The sequence below is a fragment of the Poecilia formosa genome, unplaced genomic scaffold (genome assembly GCF_000485575.1).
Source record: "Poecilia formosa unplaced genomic scaffold, Poecilia_formosa-5.1.2 Scaffold398, whole genome shotgun sequence".
Taxonomy (NCBI): Eukaryota; Metazoa; Chordata; class Actinopteri; order Cyprinodontiformes; family Poeciliidae; genus Poecilia; species Poecilia formosa.
Genome location: NW_006800337.1, coordinates 456,028 through 482,825, shown reverse-complemented (window position 1 = coordinate 482,825; position 26,798 = coordinate 456,028). Strand labels below are relative to the sequence as shown.

Sequence of the window (26,798 nt, the reverse complement as noted above, 5' to 3'; positions counted from 1 at the left end):
GGTCAACATCAAGGCATCTGGACAAAAAAAACTCCAGTCTGGATTGAAAATATAGACAGAAAAACAGACAAACAGAGGTCAACGACCAAACTGTCAATTGTCATCTCAGGGAAAAGCCAAAAGTTCAAAGTTAACTCCCCCATTAAAGAAAAAACTCAGTAGTCATTGGCCACGTTTCAGTTGACCATAAAATTGCACAAGTTTTTCGCTAAGAAGAGGTAGTTTTTCAGAAGAATCGAAATGTTGTATTTTTCGCAAGACTGCGATGGAAACTTTTTTTGCATCACACGAGTCACATGATCACGTGTTACTACTGGCAAAAAAAAAGACAACAAGAAGTGATCAGACAATAACTGCTTAAAAATAAAAAATAGCACCAGGGAGTGAAAACTGCGGATAAAAGAGGAGAGGTCACACCACCAGTTTGGCAGTAGTTCAGATATTCAAAACAAAAAACTAATCAATAATTATTCATATCAACTGACATGAGGACCTTATATTGTGATATGTTTTTCAGCCATATCGTCCAGCTCTGTATTTTCAGGATGATAATTCATCTCTTCACCAAGGAATAGACTTAAAGCTGTCTTTCAGGGTAGGCAGATAAATTTAACGTTATGGAAAAAAAAAAATGTCCGGGCACTAATCCTGTTTTATGCAATTTTAGACAGGATCGGAGGTGATCGGCAACAAGAATGAGTCAACACGCTGGTCTGCTAGAATAAATGTCTCCTTTTATTCTGCCACTGATTACAGCAAAGCAATGCTGCAACAGCAAAGCCATCATTCATACACTGATACGTGATTATATTATATTGTCCTCTAATATATTTCGCTCTTACCTTGACACATGGACCGGAGAGCCATCAGTGCAGGCAGAGTAGCAATCACGTGGCCGGGCGTCCGTACGCGACCCACGGCAGACTCTGCTAAGACGAGGGACTACCCCAATTTTATACTCTTTAACAAGCATCCTTGCGTGAGTGAAGAATGGCCACTTCCTCTTTCCCAGGCAGGTTCTTCAAGAATAGTGCGGCCATTTCCCGTTTCATATCTGACCACGAGTTCCAGCCATTGTTCGAAACCCAGAGCGTGATCAGGTCAGAATGACCTCTCACTGTCTCAAGGTACAACACGAACTCAGAGCGTGATCAGGTTATGAAACACGGAATGACCATTCAATCATCCATGTGTCCAACAATACCCAGCATGAACTCAGAGCGTGATAGTGACGTGATTAGGTTATAACCAGCCACTGTCCACAAGCTCAAGACGTATACAACAATGCCTGGCACGAACTCAGAGGGTGATACCATTGTTTAGCATGAGCTCGGAGTGTGATCAGGTTATGAAGTATGCTATGTTATACAAGTAAAGCGTGTTATGAGTAATTCATTATATATCAGGTTATATTGTCAAAGAATATAAGACATTATCAAAGAACACATATAATATTTCTATATCAATTCCAAACAGAGTTTATGGAACAAACTTATTGACGAAGGTCAGTCCTACAAAGTCCTCTAACCTTTACAAAGCTGTTGACTGGAAGTTGGATGCAAAATCTCAGGGAGTTGCATCACCACCGGTCTAAAGGCACATTCTGCAAACATTCCTGAAAACAAAACAGCTTTGTTCTGTCAGAACCCTAAGTTAATTTTCTGAAAACTTTCTTTAGTGAATCGTCATGTTCTTTAGGTAGGATGTTGTTGGAGATGACAGTTTTATCCCAGGAAACAGCCAAGAGTTGGACTTAAAAAACAAACAGAGGCTAAACACTACTTTTCTGAAATGGATCCGTGTAGAAGGGCCTGTGTGTGTCTGTCCTGACAGACCCAGTCACATGTTTGGATGTCAGTCCTCTGCTGGCAGCAGATGCTCAGAGAACAACTAAAAACACACACACACGCACACACTCATACACACGTGAGCACACGTCATGTGAAAGGGTGTTTGTCATACTGTCTGCGTTCTATGCAGGTTACCATGGAGACACACCATTCCCTGTCTCACCCGCCCTCTCCAACAAACTCCTGATGCTGCTGGGGTTTTGTCTGACACGTAAAAAAGAACATTTATTTTGAAATGAGCAATGAAGTGGAACAGGAAGAAAAGGCAAACCAGAGGAAGTGATTTCTCTAAATACCATTGTATTGCAAACTTTTACCAATACGTTTTTTTTTTTTTCCTTTTCAATTTTAATTCTTGGGAGAATGAAAAGTGTACGCTACCACTGCAAACAAACATATATCTGTCTATATATATATATGAGCTTTTGTTTGATGATTTTGGTGCAGAGGTAATGAAAAGTATTGTTTTGTTTGCATTTACCCAGAATGCCCTGCGCTGTAGGCCACTTCCTGCTTTTGGAGCAGTCCACTTGTATTCACATATACATTCAAACTGTGCCAGAATTCAGTTTAATTGAGCTAAGATCTAGGTTTTTAGGTGACCAGAGTTCACTTTTTTGGTCCACATCAGAATTTGATTAGCAAACAAACCAGACTTTCTGGGCAAACAAACTAGCTTTCAATGTAAGTGGACTGAACAGGGCTGGAGTGAATGCATCCTAATATTTCTGAGTGCAATTGGGAAGTGAGTGACAGCAGTAACACCCTTGGAGACCCGACGCCTTCTTCTTTGCAACTAAACGTCTTACCTTGATGTTGCTCATGATCTAGAGAACCTTTTCCTTCAAGTACAACGTTCATATCAATGGTTTTAGCCCCATCTTGATGCAAGCTGACAATGGCCATGAAGGTAACCAATAATTTCACACACATCTCTTTTGCAGCAGTCAGTTAGCCAACATAAGAACCGTCTCCACGACTGAGCTCCATGCTGCCTCCAGAGTCGACCCGGTTAAACAAGCATTCCTCCCACTTGATTTCTTCAACAACATTTTGCACCTGCAAACAAGTCCTAATGCAGTTTGGTGGGACGGTGTGCTGCAATCAATCACTGGTGACGGATTGGAAGACGGAAGGAAAACTTCTCCTACCTGCTGCTAGTCAAAACGCAGATCAAAGGCAGTAAAGCTAAGCAGGCTGTGTTCGGCAGTAAGTGCAGTCTGACAGCTCGGGTGGATCTTAGTGAAAGGCAGCACATTTGTACATGGCAGATTGAACCAGGACAAGGCTGAACCTGTACAAGGCATCAAAGAGAAACCTCACACACACGTCCACAAAGTAACGCTTGGAATGGAATATAAACTATAGCATATATGCAACGTTGAGACAGCTTTGTTGGTCAGAATGGGGAACTCCTTGGGAGTGTTTATCCAAAAACTGTCCAAAGTAGATCAACAAACCTTAGCCTTAAACCACGATCTTGTTTCAGTTCACTTAGTTTCTCCTGCTCCTGTAAAGTCATGCCCTTTCCAACAAGTGATACTGAACTAAATGGGTCCCTAATCCAGTCAAGGGATTCAGTGAAGGATGAAGAGAAATAAAATGGTGACTTCGACTCCAGGGTCTTCAAATGTTTAACTATTATCTCACACAGTGCAGCAGTGTTGGGATCTTGTTTCTCTGTGAGTGGAAACATCTCAAAGTTGCCCCTTTGGACATGTTGTTGCCAGAGATTCACTTTCAAACGGAATCCATTTATTTTATCTGTGCTTGTAAGGAAGTTTTCATTTCTGCTTTGCATTTGTGTTTTTGTGTGACTCAGATGGTGAAATATATCTACCAGATATGCCAACCTTGAACACTACTCCTCACTAGCAAGGCAATTATGACTCGTTTTTTGATCGCTCACATCACAAACCGGAATAAAGACATAAATTGATCTTTAACAGCAGGTCAGACAGTAACTACTAATATGTACCTTACAAAACCCCTCTTCACAACTCTGAACTCTGCCTTTTTATTCTAAAGTCAAATCACTTTAATGGCTTTTGTTAATTTATTTATCTGTGCTTTTTATACAGACAGAGTGACGTGGGGTGATATATGTGCCGGCGCTGAGTGGGCAGCTCAGATCCATTACCCATCTGCTAATGCAAGACTTTCCCTTTTTATGCACTCATCCGTCTTCTTCAACCATATAACTCACCAGTATTTACTGCAAGAACAACCAGTATGGAGGACTGGAAGTGGAGTCCCTCATAAGGAACAGAGAGCCTTCATCTCATCAGCTTTGCTTCTTGGCTGATTATAAAGACCGGATTCATGTTCTTTTTGATTATTCCTACACATCTGCATTGTCATGTTGAAATTTTGAGTAGCCAAAAAAGCTCCCAACTTCATCTGCCCTTTACTACTGCTTTGCTTACTCTGTTTAGCTGTTATATATGTTGTAGTTACTTTTAATTGCTTTAGTTTGGTGTTTGATGTTCTCCCACCTTACTGCTCTGCCAGCATGCCTAGGTGGGACCCATATGGGGGAAAGGAGAGCTGACATATGGGTCCCATATGGGTTTGTCAGCGTGTTCCACGGTGGCCCCACTTGGGTTTGCCCATGTAGGACCACAGCCCACATGGGCCCTAAATGGGCAAACCCATGTGGGTCCACCACCATGTAGGGCCCATGTGGGCTGTGGCCCTACATGGGCAAACCCATGTGGGACCCATCTGATCTGCCCTCCTTTTCCCCATATGGGGCCCACCTAGCCATGCTGGTAGGGTGGTGGAGACTCGCTTAAAAAAACATCTTAACCTCAGTAATCCTGAACTCCTTAGAGCCAGCAGTGGCTCTTTGGAACTGAGCATCTGCTGAGGTCATTATACAAACTACTTCTCATCCCAATGGTGCTAAATGTTGTGATGAGGGTCTGGAGGCGGTGTCCGAAAGAAGACAGCATCAAGAGGAAGGTGGAGTCAGAAATAAGGTGGAGTCAGGAAGCGCAGGAGCTTTCTAAAGAGACAGAAGGCCCACTTTCAATGTGTCAAACTTATTTTAAGTTATGTTTGCTATATACAGCATTTTATAATTTTAATAAACTGTGTATTGGCTGCACTTTTGGTTAAAATATGTTTCTTCTCCCTTTAGTTAGTCAAAATGGACAAAATATCCAAAAATTTCACTCATATAAAAGTAGTGATATTTCAGTTTAAACTCAAAAGTAAAAGGTACAATGTAGGAAACTACTCCTTTAAGGAGATTTTTCTCCAAGACTTTAGTTTCTTCCTAAATTTGACAACATTTAGTTAAAAGTCTAAACTACTTCAGACCAGGTTCATTTGTTGTTTTTCCTTCCAATATATACAGGGGAAATCATCAATTAAAAACAGTGTTAAGTTATCTTTGTCTGATATTAAAAAGAGATTCATGATCAAAAAGTCTTTGAAAAATACTTTCTCCACAGTGCTTGTATGCCTGCTGGGGTTTTTACAGTGGAATACATTTTGAAATCATTTAAAATTCTCAAATAACCTCTGTTGACGGCAAAGAATAAATCAAAAACTTTATTCAGAGACCAAATGCTGTCAGCTACTTCATCTCTTGAAGACCGACTGCCCTGCTGCTCAGACGTGCCACTGCGGGGGATTTCCACCAAACAACAAAGTCTTTCATGGTTTGCTGGTCAGGATGAAATTCCTAGTAAGTGAATTGGCAGGATGATTTTAGCCACAGGTGTCCTGGTGGTCTGTGGTGAGATAAAAACGTCAGTGTCATCTCGGTTTACTTATTGTGAAGCTCAAAGGTTTTGTGTCGTTTCTTTTCAAAGTAAACCAGGCTCTTCTATACACGACTTCTGGCAAAGGAAAACGAAGCCATCATGGCTCCTCTAGGCGGGGGGTCGGGGTTTATTTTGTGTTATGTGTGAGAGAGAAAAAAATTCTGTTATCCAAAAGCTAATAAAGAAAAACAGACATCTTGTGGTTTAGGATAGGAAGGCGGTTTGCTGGAGCCCCTGTGGATGATGAGGATTAATCCTGCACTTGTAATGACCTTCACTGTGTGGGGGACAGCTGGCAGGTAGCGCTTCCATAATGTGTAGTGATGAGCCCACACATAATTACAATAATTCCACGTTGTCATTAAAGGGAAAGGCAAAGGCTGCTTGGAATTAGCATGGATAGGAAGTTTACCGGTGGATCCTGTTTGGCGTCTGACATATGAGAGATTCTACTTTACTTGGAAGGTCCTGAAATGGGTTCATGTCACAGGATGGATGAACAACCTGAAACTATTCAACTGCTTTTCTTTTACTAATACAGAACTATTTTTTTTCTTTTGTTTTTATGGTCATATTAAATTAACACTGATGCAGTTTGTAAGGGGATGTTATGTAAAATCGACTTCTTTGAGTTTTATAACAGACCTGTCACACAACCAATCAGAGTCTGGAGGAGGGCCTTAGCAATCACCCTTATGTACAAGCTGCTCAGACCTTCTCCATTGCTCTCTGGTACGTTACAGCTAATTCATCACAACAAAGTCTGCCGTGAGCTAGCTAGCATAGCCACCGATGATGATGGATGAACAGTTATCCGGTAACGGTAAGTCGTTTCTCCTCTGTTAGTACATTGAGCAGTGCGTCGATGAGGTTGATTGACTCACGTTTATGATCTGGCTTTTAGTACACATTGACCCAAATGTTTTCTGTGTTGTACCTTTCTCCTTTCCTTTTCAGCCTTTTAAGCTCTTTCCTTTAATGTTTACCTTTTGATGCCTTTTAGTGTTTCTTTTTTTATTGTTAAGCACTTTGTGCAGCCTGTGCTGTTTGAATTGCGCATTAAAAATAAATTTGACCTTGACCTTGACTGATAGCACGACATAACACAGGGAAAGGCATTGTGAGCATAAAGTTTAAGTTGATCTGTAACTTTTTCCCTGTGCTGTACTTTAGGGGAAAAAAAAGACTTAAAGACTCTTACAGTGTGTAGTAGTAAAGCATGGTTAATATAATAACTTCAACTTCTAAGAGACGCGATTAGATTAGCATGTTGTGCTGTGACAGCCAGACGGCAGTTTCATGTCATTAACCATTCGTATAAAAGGAGACGACTGAAGAAGTGCAACACAGATGGATGAGCGCTGGAGTTGCTGAGCCCCAGCATTCACGTGGCAACGCCTCCATTCTGCTCCAACAATGGAATCAAAGTGGCGGAGATAAATGAAAGAGAAAGTGCCACTGGAGACTCAGCCATTGATCCGGCACAGAAACAAATCTGTCTTCTTCTCTGTCTGCAGGGATTAGAATAATACAGTACCGAGTACGATCAGCATGACTGTTACCGTTTCAGCTTCCCCCCCTTCTCATAACTCAGATAACTGGATCTTTTTCAATATGGTCATTAACTTTGGCACATTAATGTTAGGTCTTTTTGTGTCTTCTTGAAATGTTTAATGTTTTTGATGTTCTATTCACAGAAGCACATTTTGATATTGTTTATGGCTGCCACAATGTGTCTGTAGTTTTAACTTATTGAGTTAAAATTACAGTTCTTTCAAGAAAAAATAAGGTAATGTAAGTAACACACTTGGGTAGATTTGTGTTGCAGACAGAAGAGAAAATTAAAATATGTAAACATCCAAATAAAATTAAAATCACAGGCATACATACACAAAAAAAGAACAAGAAAACATTTGCCTAAAATACTTTGAATACTTAAAACATAAAGGTTGGACATGGATATCCATCCATATACCCCGCTTACTCCTGCAGGGGGACCTGGTGTCCATCTCCATCAGTCATTGGTCAAGAAGCAGAATACAACCTGGACACATCACACGGCTCTTTACAACTACAATACAGTAAAGAACAATGGTTAATAAGAGGCTCTGTCATCTAAAACAAGTGCCGTAATTTCTGGAATATGAGCCTGTACTTTTTTCACACACTTTGAACACTACGATACGGAGGCCCTAAGGGGACATGAAGGAAAACAAAAAGATGCGAACCTGACTTTCTCGAGGTCCCGAGAAGCTTATTGAAAAATCTGTGTTTCTCTTTTGGGTGAAAAAGCGTGTTTACACAGTTTCTGCAAAGCTGGTAGTTCACAACATTTCCTATGGTCTGGAGATGTCTCAGATGAGGATTTTGTTTTTTTTTAGCACTTTGCCGCATTTCAGTGCAAGACAAAACAGTGGAAGCACACAGTAGCCCAAGACATTCAGTCAAATTTCATCATCTTGTTTTATGATATAAATTTTTATAAATAAGGGAAAAATGGAGCGGGAGACCAACAGGCAGATTGGTGAAGCGTCAGCTGTGAAGCGGGCGCTATAATAGTCTGTCATGGCGAAGAGAGAGCCGAGTCAAAAAGCAAAGCTCTCGATTTACCAGTCAATCTAAGTTCCTACCTTCATCTATGGTCATGAGTTTTGGGTCATGACTGGAAGAATGAGGTCAGAGGTACAAGCAGCCAAAATGAGTTTTCTCCATATGGTGCCTGGACTCATCCATAAAGATAAGGTAAGAACCTCAGTAATCCAGGAGGGACTCAGAGTAGAGTTGCTGCTTCACATCAAGAGGAGCCAGTTGAGGTGGTTTGGAACAACTGGTGAGGTGTCCCAGGTACGTTCCACCGGAAGGAAGACCAGGGAAAGACCCAGGACACGCTGGAGGGATGAGGTTTCCCAGCTGGCCTGGGAACTCTTTGGGTTCCCCCCAGAGGAGCTGGTCCAAAGGGCTGGGGGTGAGGGGAGACTGTGCAAAATCTTACCAAGTTGTCTAGAGACACTATCTTAGCACACTTGACAAACTATCTTAAAAGTAACTAATCAGCTAGAAAAAAGTGCTTGTTTTAAGTAAATAATTCCTTAACATTGATGAAAAAGTGCTATTTCCATTGGCAGATAAATTAACTTAAAACATGGGGAAAATATCTTGTTACAAGTGAAATAATTTGCCAATGGAACTAGAACTTTTTAATCAATATTAAGAAATTTACCTAAAACAGGCTCCTATTTCTTGCTAAAAAAGTCACTTGTAAGTTAGTTTTGTCTTATTTTAAGGGTGCCAAGATATTTCCACTAGAAACTAGACCAAAAATACTCAGTGAGAGTTTGCGTTTTTGCAATGTACCCACGGCTGGATGGATGGATGGATGGATGGTTACATTTTTGGATCAAAATGACTACAAATATTACACACTGCTTTTTGAACTGACACTAGGCTGCTGAACTAACTCGGCTGTACCAACCACACCACTCAGACACAATTCTCTGCATTCATGTTTATTTAATATTTATACAACATCTCTTCCAATCAGGATGAGTTATACGGTTTTGGCATCCTCCTACTCCTGTGTGCTGGAGATTTCTCAAAGCCCCCAGGCTCTTCCAGTGTTTTCATCCCCAACTTGGAAGCTTCATCACTTTATATATATTTCAGAAGGGAAATATGAATGTGGCCCACTTACCTTGAAAACCACCACACAGAAAAGCTTTTCATCCAAATGGCATCCACGGCTTGTGGAAAGACTTCATGCTTTGTGGCACTTTGTTTCATGAAATGGTATGTCAAAAACAGCGAGTGTTTAATGTGTTTTACACCAAACTTGATCTGTAAGTAAGTGATTTGTATGCAGGCAGGGAGCGGCAGCCAGGCTTGGAGCGTGGACTATTTCTGGAGCCGTGCGCAGTGTGATTCAGACACAAACTGAGAAGGGAAAAAATGAACACGGTGCCGTGTAACCAGCCTTTATTGGTTTACTTCATAGTATTCATCACACGCCTCATGTACTGAAGGCTGACAACAAAGTATCAAGAAGGAAATGTTAACTTTTCCAAGAGAAATTTGCTTAGTACTAATTACACATTACATGTTGTGATAATATATTTTCTCACTCAGTTTTTTTGATGATCAAACAAATTTTATTATCAAAGCTAACCAGATTAAAATCCAGTTTTCAAATGACAGAGATTTAAAGACAAGTGGCAAAAGCAATAAGGCAGAAGGGATCATCCAGGACATATTACTGTGAATAATTGTCTCTGCCAAATATTGAGTTGGTAGCCTGTCCCAAACGTGTGATAAAAGGTTAAAAGACTAAAATAAAAATAAAAAATGTAACATACCATAATACAAGTCAGAGTATTTATGTTGAACTGTTGAGGATTTACGCTCAGAACTCAAATTGTTCATTTTACATCACAAATAGCGTATTAATCACTTTAGGGGTCCAGACATATTGTTCCCAGGGGAAAAGTATGGATTCTGAGATCAACTTTGCCAGAAGCAAAGAGGAGGAAAGAAATCAGTTAAAAGAAGAAACCAAAATCAAATAAAACAGAGGTAAATGGAATAAAATACGAGTTCAACAGAAATAGCTGAAAACATGAGTTTTTCTATTAATTAGTTTTCTTGTGGAGAAGGAAAGCTAAAAATAAATCATGTGACATAAACTGGATTAACTTTCTAGATTGTATGCAGAGGTCAAAAATTCATATAAATAAACCAACCTTGAGAAAGGGAACTTTGCACTGTGAAATATTGACTAAGCAGAAGGTTTATGGAGCTTTAACTCCAATGAACAAAGTCGAAACGTGATCAGGAGGTCCAGAAGTGGCCGCACCAGAAAATCAATGCGTCCAGCATTTCCTGCTGAAAGGTAGTGAATAAAGGTTGAGCTGTGATCTCAGCGAATCAGAAACAGATTCCTAACAAGGAATGAAGAGAAACAAATCTGGTGGCAAAACACCAGCGTTTCTCATTGGGTGTTGGGAAGAGACTGGTGACCTCAGATGAATCGGCCCGAGAGCAACGGCAGAAAGATGAAAATAAGAACATAGACACCTTTAGGAGTAGTAGGAATAATTTGAGTCCTTCTGGTTTCCAGAGAAAACAACTCTCTTCAAAAACTACATAATAGTTTTATACAAACAGGATTTCACAAACCTTTAAACCGATGTGACATTTGTCTTTGATATCTATAAAGAAATGAGCAAACAAAATGTAACACCAGGAACAGTCCTGGTACTACGTTGGTAAAGACTCTTTGTGCTCTGACAGGTAAAATTTCCTGGTGTGGAACCAGCCCACTTAAAACACTGATAGGGTGGCGGTGGAGCTCAGGTCACATGTGCAGCTCTGCAAGATAAGATGCTATAGACAAGCAAAAAGTTGGCTTAAAACAGTAAGTGGCACAAAACCAAACAGTGAAAAATTGAACTAAAACACAAAACAAACACCTTAGTGACTTCACCAAAATGTTAGCCTGATGAAACAAACCAGCCTTTTGCTCTCTCCTTTGCATCGTTCAGACGGTCTGGATTCTCGGCTATTGAGAAACGATTGCTTCCTGGAGGTGTAGACTGTTAAAAGTCTAGATCACTAACGTTTGATGCTATAAAACTTACAGAAAATCGCCTGCGCTGTAAATCGCCATCCTTCACCGCGAAGAGAGAAGTGCTGAACCGAATGAGGCAGCTGTTAATGTTAATTCAATATATGGAAGCGAGACCAACACAGAATGAACCGTTTCATTCACTTCCTCTGCTGCCATTTATGAAACTACAGGCAGACGACAGGTTTTATGGTCAGCAATGCAAAGTCACTAAATGAGACCAGATGAGCTCAAACTGCTGAGCTTTAGCATCACAACGTTTATAGTTAGTGTTTCTAGATGATGTTTGTAACAAAATGACTTCTTCTGAATCGTCCAGAATATAAAAACCTGGAAAACCGAGTTGTTCGGTTTGAGACAATAAAAGATTTTTCCTTTACATTTTTAAGACAAAATTTATTTTATTTTTCTTCTCAAGCTTACAAAATTAAGCATGGTGATTAATCACAGCGCTAGAGTGTGACTAATCTGATGCATTTTTTAAACTGAAATATACATATATATATTAGTGTGTGTTTTCCTTTGAATGTGTGATCCTTTGTTAAATGTATGTGTGCGCGACTGATAACCAGATGAGCTTCAGCTTCAAACAACTGGCCTGTTTCCCTCCACTGAACTGTGAAGTGCAGCAATTTATTTTTTACTGGGGCCTGATGGCCTGTGAATAGGTGTGAAGATGGAGGCTGTGCTGTGATACATGGGCTTTCCCCTCGCTCACCTTGGGGTCTCCTTTTCTGCTCCACATCATTACACGGGCGCCTGCATTATCACAGCAGGACGAGGAAAAGGTTTTGTCACAACGTGAGCAAAGCTGGAGCAGCTTTTTCAACCAGCCATGTAAAAGTCTCAGGGTCTGAGCTCACGCGCTGCGCCACACCACACGCCTACGTTGTCCTTTCGCCACGTGGAAGTGTTGGTTTTAGTTTGTTTGCCTCGTTTTATTACTGCGCAATGTTTGCTCTGAGACGGTCCCGTTTCGGTTTCTCTGGCTTTTTGTTCCGCTGCCCCGATTTTAGAGCAAAGGGGCTTTTGGGACCAAGACTCCAAGAAGCAAAAATCAATAGCTTTGCAAGCAGCATCATTTTACTAGTGACAAGTGCATTTATCAAGTAAAAAAGCAGAACTGCTCTGCGAGCGGCAGCGAGTCTCCCTACATATTACTCTTCCAACCTGCAAATGTACTGAGCTATAAAAGGTACAAAAGGCTGCCTTTTACCATCGCTGTTAATTTTATGGAGCCCTCAGGAATCCCGTTCACCTTTGAGCAAGTAGAAACGTGCTTTTAACTGTTGTCATGCATGCTCCAGTTCTGTAAAGATGAAATTTAATGAGTAGTTAATGCTCTGTGGGGGTAGAAGTAGCTGAAAATGCAGGATGAGGGCAGCGCTACAGCTCAGAGCTGGTTTATGTGTCGGGATGGCTCAGCTGGTTCAGTCCCATTCACCTACCAGCAAAAGTTAAAGGTGAATAGTGATGATTACCACCTCAGTAACCAAACGGTAATGTTGCACAATAATTGTTATTTTAGTAATGGATTATTCTGACGATTAATCCATTGTTTGCATTTTTTTTCTTTAAATACTGCACTCTGCTGATTTTTAATTTAACCTCTGCAAGTTTATTTTACACAATATTTAAAATAGAAATAAATATTTAATTATTTTCTAAAATAGAAAATTAAGATTTTATTGCCAATTAAAAACATTTCTTTAATGAAAGCGTCAGGAGCTAAAACTAATTCATTCTAACATCAGCATGTGGAAACCTCAGCGCTTTCTGCTCGATTTGGCACCAACACAGTTTGGGCTGATCTGTTGATTCTTAACAAGGTAGCAAGAGGTACTTAATATAATTTTTCTTTTATTTTTATGCGGAATTTGAACAAGATGTAGCCAAGTTGCAAAATCTTTTTTTTTTTTTGGTACAGTTTTGGCGTAGTTAAAGTTCTGGGTGTGTTACTATTTAGCAAATGGCCTTTTTTGAGCCGGTATACTCTCATTAACAGTTAATTGATGACTAAATTAGTCAACGATTATGTCAGTAATCAAATCATCATGATTAATACAATTAATCGTTGCAGCCCTATGTGCACTTTAGCACCCTGAAGGATTTACAGACAATGTAAAGTAACAAGGTCTATTCTGGTGTTGACGACCCCTGAGGACTGCTCATTAAAGAAAAACATATCAAAACCGAGTCTTATACTTTACATGTGACAGTTAATGATTAATTACAGAAAATAAGTATATTAACTACACAGACCTCACAAGCTGAATTCTTGGGGGACTGAATCATTTTTAATGGTCTTAAATCTCGTCTCCTTTACCGTCTTTTTTCACGTAATTCACAAAAGAAAACAACAATAAAAAAAATACATCAGATCTGATTCTTTTGCTTTGTATGAACTCATGACCTGACGTCCAGGACGGGCTAAATAATCCTTCATGTTCTTCTCTATTGTTTCTCTCACAATTTCTTGTATTTATCTTCAGTTTTTACATTTCTCTCTCTCTCTGTGGAGCTAACAGTCAGTTGCATCCCGCAGACAGTACACATTTCATGGCTCATATTATAGTTAGATTTTAACAAATGTATTTTCTAACAACTTTAATGGAATTTTAATAAAAACTACTTGGTGCAAAAGAGTAAGTTTGGACATACAGCGGAATGGAACATTAAATATAAATATACTGTTACATGCACCACTAAGTATTTTGTAGACACTTGTAAACGTTGTCCAAATTCTGTTGTTGGTTTTAACAAACTAAATACACAAATAGATGAAAACATCTGACAGTGAGAAGTTTGATGATTTATCAAACTTTAATCATATAAAGTATTAATATTTTATTGATTTGGTATTGGATCAATACCAAAATATCACCACCTTCCTAAAATAGTTACTGTTTGCCTAAATTCACCTTTTGGCAAAAAGGTGACACTACTTTAAATGGTTTAATATTCCATAAGCTACTCAAAAGGCATGATTCCTCAACAGAGATATATTACATGAGCCGTGTGCACAGATGAGTTTATTAAGGGGTTAATCACTCTGTCACCTCCCCCTGCTCTGCTTTCCATTTTAAAATTACCTTCCAGGAGCAGAATTCACATTCGTGTGAAATAAAAATTATACGCTTCACACACCAACACTATATTTTATTTTATTTTTTTAAATGACTGTTTTATATACATATATGTTTCATAAAACCAAACTGAAAACCAGCCTGAAGGTTTAGAGAAAGTGAAAAATGTGACTGGAAGGCAGATGGTCTCATTTCATTGACTGGATCATCTCTGTGCTTGTGTCCACCACTCAAATGGTCTGCGTGTGTGTGTGTGTGTGTGTGTGTGTGTGTGTGTGTTTGCGTGTGTGTGTTGAACTGTAAACTCTAGCTGCAGAAAAGCTCTGTTAACCCAGTTTGAAGCTTAAGAAAAATACTTACAACCCAGGCTCCACGTACTTTTAGAGAAGTTATTGACCAAACGGCATTGGAAAATATTTGTATAAAACCGAGAAGACGAAGAGTTGTGTTAGCGTTGTAGTGTGAAGTTTTTATCTCCTAATGTGCTTCACATTTACTCTTCAGGTTGCAGCAGAATTTCACACGAAAAGGAACAGTTCATATTTTATAAATATTTGTCAGAGACATCAAATATAAGACGACACATTTTACTTGAGTTTATTTCAGCTAACGGTGTGAACATTTCCTGATTCATTAGCTTTGTTTCCATCAAACTGTCATGCGAAATTTAAGCAAACTTCCATGTAACAAAAAAGTGAATGAGACGTGTTTCAGTCAGGCTGGTTAAAGGGTCATTCCGTCAGAAGTTGACACGACACATGGCTGTAATAAATAGGAAGTCGAGGTTGCTAGGTAACACAGACCACACTTCTCAGACAAATGAACAGACGTTTCTAGGAATATGTTGCTATTGGATAATTATTCAACTGTCATGTCAACTGGTATTGGCAATGCTGTATTTTGTCTGGAGACAAAGAAATAAATCACAATTCTAATAGAATCAGCTGATCAGTTGTGTGATATTAACGTTCACTACGTCAGAACTCATTCAGCAAACATTTTGGACGAAATTGAGAAAGTTATTTTCCATGTTGCCGTTTCCATCAACCATTTCTAATGTGATGCTTCAAACTGTGCAGAAAAAACATTTATACACATAAATGGTTTTTGTCTGCTAAGAAAGCAGTCAAAAATTTGTAACAGTGTCAAAATATTGTAGCATTATGAGACTGTTCTACAACAGAGTATCTACAGTCAGAAGCTTCTTCAGGTATGCTGTAATACGGACTGCTACAGGAGATTCTTACCCTACCCACAGCCATCACAGCAACTTATTAAAAAAATGTATAACATGAATTACATTAGACTTCCCTTTGAGATTAATAAACTGTTTTAATTGAATTAATGTATTTTTAATTTCACATCATGTTGAGCTACTGATCTTTTTACTCAATAGTGATGCATAAATAATGTTTTGCATTCTTGAGCTAAAGAATTATAATCACTGGCTGACTTGAAGTAGTCCTACCAAGTATTATAGTGGATAAACAATTGGTAAATGTGGGATATCAACCTGGAGCACACAAGTGATCCTGAGAATAGACAAACATACAGCAGTAGGATAAGGAACTGGGTTAGAGATGTTTTTTTTCTCCATTAGGCAAACGTGTCTTGCTGTAACAGGAGAAGAAAATCAAAAGCAAATGGAGACATTAGGGAAGATACTGTAGTGTAGCCAAACTGCCAAAGCATATGGGGAAGATGCAATCTCCTGAAGCAATTCAATTTTGTCCTTGACTTACCAGCAGCATGCGAAGGCTGCAGAGAGGCTGCATTAACATATGCTCAACTTTAATGAGAGAAGGACAGATGGTGGTTTGGGGTTTTATCTCAACTGTAACTGGCTCCCTTGACTTTGCAGCAAGCGGATTGAGCAGGAAGATGAGGTGGGGGTGGTGGAGTGAAGAGAAACACTGTGGAAAAGTTAGAGGAAGAGGGAGAAGGCTGCGAAGTTGGGTCAAAGTACGAAGAGTTGTGGACTGTTAAATCCAACATTCTCAAAGCATCAATATGATTGGGAGGGAGGTGACAGAAAAGGTTGGGCCGTCAGGTTCAGTTCTACACTCCAGTTTTAAAACCAAGTGGACAACATGATGCAGTTACAGCATCGTGCAAGTACAGTTTAGCAAGCTGTTGTAATATTTAAAGCTGCAGTATGTAACTTTTATAAAGAACAAGTTGAAACTGTCTCCTTGTTGTGACAGATAATCTGAAAAAAAAAATGGAACTCCTCTGCCTTCTCCCAGTTTTAACTAGACACAACCAATCAGAGCCAGGAGGCGGGCCTTAGCGCTGTCAATCACCCTCTGTTGGAGCTGCTCATTTCCCCCTCCCCGTAACCTCCTTGCTCTCTTGCTAGGCTGCAGCTAGCCTGTTGTGAATGCTATTGCCAGTTACCCTAGCCACTGAGGATGGCAGATAAACAGTTTTCTTGCAACGGTAAGTTGTTTTTCCACCATTAGCGCATTGAGCAGCGAGTAAGTTGGTTTGATTGAAGGCACTAAGACCCTCCTCCTGGTTCTGATTGGTTGCTTTTGGTCTGGAGTAGAGCATTTCTTCAGATGGTATATTTTTTTAAGAAAAGTTACATACTGCAGCTTTAAATGTCCTGTGACTGGTGAGATTGCTGGACACTGGCACCATAACTCCAGGTGTAGAAACTGATTATTGGACAAACAAACTGAAAATAAAAATACAATAAAAGGTAACTGAGGGTGTTAATTTTCTAAAGTTTATTTGATCATCCAAGCAAAACTCTAAACCAGAGCACTTCCTCTCCCGAACGCAAACCAAAGTTCCCAGCATAGAGGTGTGGATTCTACGACGACTGCAGACCAAATGTCCTTATCAGGACGGCTCCGTGCGTTTCTTTAGTCCAGACTGGCTGCTTATGCATGCTGACCTTCAGATGAGTCCAGGCCTGATCTGAAGGTCAGCCATACAGCAGTTGGATCAAACACAAAGTCCACACTGCACAGAGCCTCATCATTATTCACTGCCTGGCCACCAGCAGGGCAGTAATGTTAAAACCCCCAACAGTTATTATGACTGCCCTTGACACTTTACACCAATGCTGGAAAGTCTTTGAACATAAATTATATATATATTAAAAAAAATTAAATTCAAGCAGCGAGAATATACATTTTGATTTGGAACATCAGGGAGACTCTGAAGCACATAAACATTGTTTGTTCAAGGACACTGGCAGATTCAAACCTTTAACCGTGCAGAAAGGGCCTATCGACACATACTAAACACATTTAGAAAGGAGCAATGAGGCCAATAAATTCTACTAAAAGAATGCTGACAAAGACCAGAGAAAAGCCTCATTATCGTATCAACTGTTCGGAACTGCAGCTACAAGTTCCAGTTAATTCATGGCAGAAGAGCTGCAGTTGAATTGTTTTCTCTTCCACTAAAGAAAAATATTGAAGACATCAATTTCTTTAATGTTTCACCACAGCAAAATGGAGTCTTTGAAGTCACCGTCTAAACGTTTCATTTGTCCCAGTGCAGCGTGGGACGACTTCTCTTCTCTGGATAAAAGTATTATGCTATGGAGAGTCGATGAAAAGTTGCTCCGTTTGCTGCCATCCTGTTTCATTGTTGAACTGTAACATGAAAATGTTTTCTCCCAAAACGTACCGGCATTTAAACACAGTGGCGGTTTGTAAGGCTACACTGTACAAATTAGCAGCAATATTTTTGGTTTATTTAGCCTGGGATCGTGGGAAGAAATGGGTGCTCACTTTTCAAAGTCAAATTTTCACCATAGTTATTTATATATGACATGATTCCAAACAAAATATTAAATTTGTAACCTTAATATATTTTGTTCCCAAATGAAGCTAAATATTTAGTTTGGAATCTCATTCTTCAGTTCCCAAGTAAATGTTTAGAGTCAAGTTACATATTTAATTAAGTACATATTTAGTTTGGCGTTGAAAAGGAATAGAGTGACTCAGATTAATGGTGAGGATGAAAACACTTCTTTAATCTCACAACTGGGATCACGATCAGACGGAATTATAAACTACTAGCACAGGAAAAAACTCCAGGTTTCCAGGAGAGCCTCACACGAATAACGGCAACAGACAAGGAACCAACAACCACAGAGCACAAGACGAAAGACTAAATACAAGCAGACATGATCAGGGAACGAGGCACAGCCAGGAACCATCGATAACCAATAAGTGGGAAAAAACAGGACACGAGACTGAAAGTAAAACACAAGCTATACAAAACCCCTAATATCCACATCAACCCCCATCAAAAGACAGCTACTAGACCCCAAAACAAAAAACAACCCAATACTGTTGGGAGGAGGGGCCACGGACGGGGAGCCCAAAAAAACAAAAGTCAGTGTGATGATCTGCCATCCTATGCAAAATCCCTAATTCCCACAAGTGGAGCATATTTTAGGATTTTAAAGTCGTTATCCGACTGGAGCCGGCACATTAACAACTTGATAGTCCACCATGGTTGTTGTCTTTCTTCCTTTGTCAAGTATCAAAGACGTTCAAGTCGGTTGGATCCGACCTGGACGTTAGGTCACATTTGAATCAGATACGTATTGCATATCCAAGCGGCCTGGGTCGCATTCGAAAACGGTCGGATCTGTGTTGCTCAGACTGTCATGACCAACAGAGATACAGGTCACATTACCGCAAGAAAAAAATAAATAAATCAGAATTGGGTCACTTTTGCAGTGTGAACGCAGCCTAAATGTTCTGAACTTGTGTAGCACTTTCTCCAGTCCTGAGGCGTCACGCTGCATTCAGGCACACGTTAACACGCTCCAAACAAAGGGTGGGCCGAGTCAAATTCAAAGTCTATGTATTAAACATAGTATCTCATTGAAGGTCATGAGGGTGTAACAACAAGCTTCTCAATGTTTGGGAAAATATTGTACCTACTATAAAGCTAAGTGATGCCATATGTGACGGCTACTAAAGGGGAATCAGAAGAGCACCTCCTCGTCCTCCTCGTCCTCCTGTTATAACACCCATGAAGTTCAGGGTCCTAATCCCCTTCTTCCCCATTCTCTGTGTGTGACAGACTGTTTCTGGACCATTACCCAAATCTATCTCTTCAACGTGGTGAGTCTGGCATTCCAGCCAGCGGGTGCTTCTGTTTGGAAGCAGCGTGGTTTTAAAGACCTCCCCGTAGGGGCCGAGAGCTTTATGAACGCTGCCGGTGAGACAAGCAGTTGAGGTTTCCTCCATCGCAGCGGAAGACTCTGCAGACGGCCTGTCCTGGACAATCGGCGTCACGGACACAGCACGGCTCATTTCAGTTTCCACGAAAGCCCTTTTCAACAATTTGAAGTAATAAACGGCATCAACGGTTTTAGCAGGACATTTAGCCTTTGCATTGTAGCTTCAATTTTAAGACAACAAGACACTTCTGAAGTCTCGGCAGAACAGAAGGGCAATATTTGGATTTGCAGTTTTCAAATGTTTGTTATAAAGACATGAACGTAGAAGAGCAAAGCAAGTGGAAGACGGAGTAATGCAAAAGGAGGGAGATGAAAGCACTTCCAATCTCAAGCATGCAAAAACCTAAATTGCCACTTGTTTTGTGAAAATGAATTAAGAAGAGTTGACAGTGCAATCAAAGCCCAGTTCCCTCTATAAAGACGGCAGCTATTACCATGTGCACTGAGACAGTCCAAATTGGTTATTTCACCAAAGGCTGGCAAAATAAGCTGAATATATGAAAAGTGCTCTGATTTTAATAGGAAAACTCCTGAGCATCAGCTCAGCCTCGTTTAGAAACGGCAACAGTAGAGCAACAAGCTGCACATGCTGGTGGTAGTTCCTTTTATTAACGGCGCTGCAGTTTCTGGACACTTAAAAAAAAAGGATTTTATAATCATTTAACTATGGTAAAGAAAAACTTATGCATTTTCAAATTTTAAACATGATCTGTGTGGTTTAGACCCCAAGCAAAGCCTTGATGGTTTTTTTGTTTGTTTGTTTTTCATTTTCACAAATAAAATACAATTATCATATATCAGTTGCATCTGTATTGGGAGTAGGATAAGTCTCCAGGTTGTTCCACATTCACTCACACAGGATAAAATGTCCCTCAAAGCTTTAACTTACGCTTTTTGTCATTGAAGTCAAAAGGGCGACAGACACGTTGTAAATATTTAGAACTTTACCATTATCTGCTGATTCAGCTCTTTTACTACCAATGTTCTGTTCTTAGAACTTTTCTAACTACAACGTCCTTTCTCACACATTCTACCTCCAGAAAACGGCAGAACTCAGAATAAAATAATAGTAATTCTGCTTTAAACAAGTTGAGTGTTACACAACTGAATACCTCTTTGCTGTGGTTGGAAGCTATGAGTATACTGGTGTTTTCACACCAGTATGGTAGACTTGGTTTGATTGAGGACCAACATTACATTTGTTGGACTTTCTTCTGCGATTCACTTTCACACTGACTGTCAGTCAGCCAAATCGAAAAACCTGTTCACTCCTTCGCCTGTGGTGGCGCTGCAACAAGAACCACAGGTCGAAACGACACAATAGGACCTGCTTTACAAGTTTGTAAGAGTGGAGTACTAAAGACACTCTAGACATCACTTACTATAGTATTGTGTCCTCACAGCGAGGAGATTATTTTATAATATAGCAATATTATTATGTATTGTTCCATTTTGAAAGACTGGATTGGATACTTTAGCCAGATGTGTTTATAGCACATGTCCAGTAACAGACCTTGTTGATTCTGTTGTATTGCTCATAGATGGAGTGTTAATTGAGCTGGATCTGCTTCCCCCTCACCTTGTGTGTAACAGGAAGGACATGCTGGAAGGTGGGTTTGGACAGCCTGGTGCTGGCAGTCGCTCACTTCTTGCTTAGCAAGATGTGTAGATGGGGAGTGAACCAACTTGGATGTCCTTTTTACAGAAGACTAATCAAGGCAAAGGACACCATAATTAGACTTACTCCCCAACACCACACAGCTCCAATAAAGAGACGGCGTCAGCCTTTCTAAAACAGCCATTCATAACTGTCTTGCGTTCATGAATTCACTCCTGGCTCCAGGGATACTCTGAGGAAGCTTTTAGGATACATTCAGGAGTTTTTATTATGGATGAAAACATTAAATTTTTTGGCAAGCGTTCCAAATACAATTGTTTTTCCACTAAGATTTATTTTCCTTCCCCTGTATTTATGCCTGAACACACAAAAGTACGCTTTTTTCAGAAATTAGCATGTTTGCACATCAGATGTGACACCTGAATGTTTCCAGACGTGTTAATTGGTTAGAAAAGCAGACGCTGTTTGAAATGAGATGGTGTTATAAGATCATCCACTGCTGCATTTGTACAGAGGAGAAGATATTGCATCTGTTTGTTTCAATAATACTGTTAAAATTGAGTTAGCTTACATGTCACAATACTGTACAAGTACATTGTTCAGTGTACACAGTAAAAATGCCAGTGTTGAATTAACACCCAAAAGTGTCTATATGTGTCCAAGTCAGCAGGTGTTAAATTCAACAATACAAAGCATCACATCAACATTTACAACAGTGCTGGTGTTAAAATATGTTAAAAAGTAACACCAGTGCCGCGTTGATCACAAAACATAATGTGGTGTTAAAAAAGTAAATAATTGACCCACAAAATGTCAATATCAGTCAAATCCAGTGGAAAATATTCAAAACAATACATAGAAATGGAAAGTTTCACTTTTCTTAAACCCATTTCAGTATTATAGACCAATGTTAATTTAACAAAAAAAAAAAGAGTGTCAATCTTTTAACACTTTCAAAAGTCTTACTTTAACACCTGCTGACTTGGACACATATAGACACTTTTGGGTGTTAATTCAACACTGGCATTTTTACTGTGTAGAAGCACAACTCTTTTTTTCTATTGCTATTTTCACTTTTTTCAGTGGGGTAGCTAGCTGGTAGCCTGGAAGCTACAGTAAACTAACATTTTTTACTTCAGTAAGTTCTATTTGAATGCTCCCTTGTGAATGATGGGGTGATGGTGCTGCATTATTTAAGTGCATTACGCTCACTCAGAGGTCAGAATGCAAAACAGTGTGTTAGACCTCAGTGTTAGAGCATTGTTAGCTTACCGGGAAACAGTCTTTCTTAAGGTCATACTGTCATAAAGTACTGCACTGTGCTTGTCATGCAGTAAATAGAGATCCATTTGTGTTATCAGACAAAGTAGATTTCTCCACATGACAAGGTCTTTACTCGGGGGAGGAAGAAGCCTTTACTTCAAAAACAACATAAAAGGCCAGATTACAGTTTGTAAGTGAACTCAACTCAGGGACAAATATTTCAGTTTTTATAGAAATGTTCTGTGGTTTGAATATAACATTGATCTCCATAGTGGCCTTTGTTGCATCTGGGAGAAAAAGGAAGAGGCCTGGAGAGAACAAATTTGAAGTAAGAGGATGGGAGCGTCGTGCTATGGGGCTTTTGGAATTGATGGACTTTATAAAACAGATGGCATTGTGAGGAAAACAACTTTACGTTTAAATATTAAAGCAATGCCACATGATATCCGCTAGAATATTTGGAGCCCTCATAAGCTGTATTTTGCATCGTTCAAAAGCCTTACAAAAAACTAATTCAATTGTCAGGAAGTACTGAATGTCCAAGGAATACCAAGCAGGGTTTTTTTTTTTTTTCTTACTTTTTGTCAAAAGTACCAAAGAATTCTCGAAGCTGAAATGTGTCAAAGGTGTTTCTGGGTTAAAAGGCCAGAGCAGTGGGCTGCCTCTTTCCTGCAGTTCATTTTTACTTCACAAGGCGCTTCAATGAACTCAGCATGAACTCTCTTGTGCACCCGAGCATCTACTGCGTCTTCCAGTCCATGTAGTAATCCTTTTTTTTCCCCCCAGTTTAATTGTGTTGGTGTTCAGAGACGTGGAGACCAGAGTAGCATGATTCATTTGGAATTTTGACTTGGCCATTTAAATGTTCCTTTAGTTCTCATTGACATCTAAAGGAAAAGGTCTGAGGTCGGCGGTACTTTGTCATTCATGTTGCATCTGCAAATACGCAATGTAAATATTTCCTTTGTTTGATCTAAACATTCATATTCAGTTAGTGAAAGGAACTGAAGGTAACTGTAGAACCTGATCTCTGTTTGGACTGTTTCTTTTCATCATTTTAGATGTCATTAATCTGTCTTTACTAAACAGAAACAGATCACGTCATGGGTTTGCTTAAGTGCTTCCAACTAGTAAAATTACCAGACCACATGAGATAATTTTCCACTGTTATGCTGATGATAGCCTATAGCTATATATTCATCCACAAATCCTGATGAATCCAATCCCCCACTCAGTTTCTTCAGACTAGCCAGCAGCAATTAACAAACACCAGCTGCCCATCAGCTGAGCTCCTTATAGGAGATACTCCTCAGTGAAATGCTGGTAAAAAGCCATGTTGTGATGACTTCCTGAAAACTGAGTTTGCATTAGTTTGTAATTTCTCCTCTGTCATATTTTTTTATATATAGTTTTACAATAGTTGAAGTTAACATAGTTACTTGATAGTGCTATAATATAATTTGCACTCTGTGCCTCGGAAATACATGATACTTCTCCTTTAAATGCTGCAGTAGCCTGGGATCAGCCCATGTGATTGGCCCTTTGTAGTCACATGGTACACATGAAAGCTAATTGAAAGCTAAGCCCCTGTGGCCCAAAAAGCCCAGCAGCCCACTGGAAGTCCTCCCAGTCCTCCCATTTAGCCACATTTATACTGTAGGACTGCTTGATGACATTGTTAGCAGCTGTAGTCAACTTTGTTAAACTTATTCATTCATTCATTCTTTCATCTTAATCAGGTCTTGTAAAGGGGAACTATTGATACACAGACAGCAGATCTATTATGAGCCAGAAATAAGCAAGAGTCACCTTAACTGGCCCATTTTCCCAATTTTCCCGGGGTGTTAAGGTCAGCATGCCGGCTGCCATCAGTAATCCTGCCTCCCTGTTGAGGATTCAGAAAGAAGGACAGTGTCTATAAATGGCCGACCCAGATGTCTGAAAACAACCTAAATCGGTACCAGCAGACATCCAGTGGTGGGGGTTTAGGGTTTAAGGGGGAGGGGGGCGTCTAGACAGGACCAGGAGTCCAGAGTAACTATGCCGCCTAACAGCCTCTGTCCTTCACAAAACCTTTCACCTACAGCTTCTCCACACATTCCTGTGACTGACGCCTGTCAATACGTCTCATCTTCACTACGGCCTGACAGTCTGTCATGGAAATGTGTAAATTAGATGCTGATTCACACTGATGGCTGAACCATACTGCTTTGGGTTTTTATTATGTTTTCTGTTCGGCCAGGTCTGACCTGTTAGGGCCCCTTAGTGTGGGCCTTCCCCTTGAGAGCTGCTGTTCCCTCACTACATGCCAGCCGTTTAGCAGGTAGTCATGCTTTGTGTATAGAAGAAGCTACAACAATTTGTCTAACATGTATCCATGTCAGTGTGTGAACACTAAAGCCAAAACATGAAGTGACAGCACTAAAATGCTTTCACTTTGAGTGACGCCGGAGTCATTTCCAGGAGCAGAAAGCTGTAATTTCACTCCACCTGAGTTTGACTGTACTGTTCATACAAGTATTAATTTTTCCAGCTGTAACCTGCAAAGAGTTTAAACATTTAAAACTCCACTGGTCACAACGGCCTGTGTTTAATCATTTGTATTATGTTCAATCATATGTCCAACAACTGCCCTTTTTCTTTATAGGGGTTCTTTTCATCTATTCCTCAACAAGATCAAAGGCAACATTCATATGTATGCAAAACTTTGTCATTATTTCACTAATGTTGAAAAAACACAGTTGCTGTGTTCCCATGAAACAAGAAATGCAATTAAAATCACACGTGAATAAGTTTTACATCATAAGTCACTGAAAAACATGTTGTACCATCATCCTCCAATTGGCCAATGATATGGTCAATGGAAATGTAGCTACTGCTGTTGGTTTCCTACAAATAGACTTCACTTCTTCATGCAGACCGGTGGGTTGAACAATCCCTGGTGCAAGGACACACTCCAATCCTCATCGGGTACAACCATAAGGAATTCAAGTTTGTTGAAGTTCAAGTCTCCAAAGAGAAGTTCTAGGAAACCAGAGGTAACCAACCACTGCCTGGTTATGCAAGACTCCCAGTTACACAAAAAAAGAAATGACGGTCTGCTAAACAAAAGACTGTCCCTCGACGTGCTGGGATGAGTTTCTCTCTCCAACCTCTCTAACTGTTTGCTTGGCATTTCCACAGTGCAGTGTTCAAAATCTCTAGAAATGCATAATGTTAGGTTAGTTACCTCAACAGAAACGCCATAAAAAATGCCAGGGAACTTTGAGTCCTACTTTATAATCTATTCAATAAAAAAGACAAGTAATTAACAGATGTGCAAAGCAGATAAAAACACTTCTGCAACCCAGTTTGTTCACTCTCTCCGTCAGCCATCTTTCTTCATTGTCTTCTTTCTGTGTCTCGATTTCGATAACACTTCACATACAACAATTTGGTGCAGTACCGCCACCTCGGGAGTGACCACCGTCTCAGACCAGGAATGTTGCTTTTTTTACGCGTGCGCAGGATGATGTTTGATTTTGACAGATTTGCATATGTAAATTTGTGATTTGTACTTGCATTCCTGCAGAGATGCAACAATGCAGGAGTTTATTTTCACTGAGATGTGGTGAAGACAACCTGCTGAAGTTCAAGGCCAACGCCGATGTTTAAGCGAATCAGACTGCTGGATGGTTGTTGGTGTCAGTCTCACCATATCATGAATGCACAGAGAACGGTACGAAAAAAGAAACAATCCAGTGAGTGGTAGTTGTGTTCCTCGTTCATTTTGATGGTCAACTACCCATTACAGCCGATGTATGCTGACATACAACACATTGATCTCAGACTGAGCTTTCTATGGCTCAAATTTGGTTATTGGCATAAATCAGACAAAATGACAATAAAGGGGGAGAATATTATGATCTATTTTTAGATATGTTCAAAGATCGATCGGAAGGAAATGGCCCAACTGTGGAATCTTTCTCCTTGCAGAATGAATGAAAATGAAACAAGCAGAGAAAGCAAACCAAGTGAAGAACAAAAGGATGAGGAAAATGAGATGTGTGGGTAAGTCCAAGGCTTAATGACTATTCCCACAGCTCATTGGTCAGAAAGAACACCTCAGCAACCTTGGCAAAACCCATGAGATATCCATACATCATCCATATACCAGGTACTTTACAACCCGCCTCCACAGAGATCATCAGCTTACAGCCATTAGAACATTTTCCTGAAGGCCTTTTTTATGGTTTGGTCTTTGTTCCAGTCAGACAAAGCTGAGATCATAACATCTAGCCGTATAGGCAAACTGTAAACACTAAAAGACTGGCAGCATTACACCCAAACAGCATGTAGCCACAGTGACCCACAGTTATGATCTGCAACTTTGT

At 39.9% G+C, this 26,798-nt stretch overlaps 1 long non-coding RNA gene across 1 annotated transcript; it reads right to left on the bottom strand.

The window, feature by feature from the left end:
* Window positions 1-5,394: 5,394 nt before the first annotated feature.
* LOC107833502 (uncharacterized) lies at window positions 5,395-22,544 on the bottom strand. Its single transcript, XR_001659250.1, has 4 exons — window positions 22,435-22,544; window positions 21,124-21,253; window positions 7,608-7,667; window positions 5,395-5,590 (listed from the first exon to the last, which is right to left on the bottom strand). It is a non-coding gene; the product is annotated as an uncharacterized LOC107833502 (long non-coding RNA).
* Between the last annotated feature and the right edge of the window lie 4,254 nt (window positions 22,545-26,798).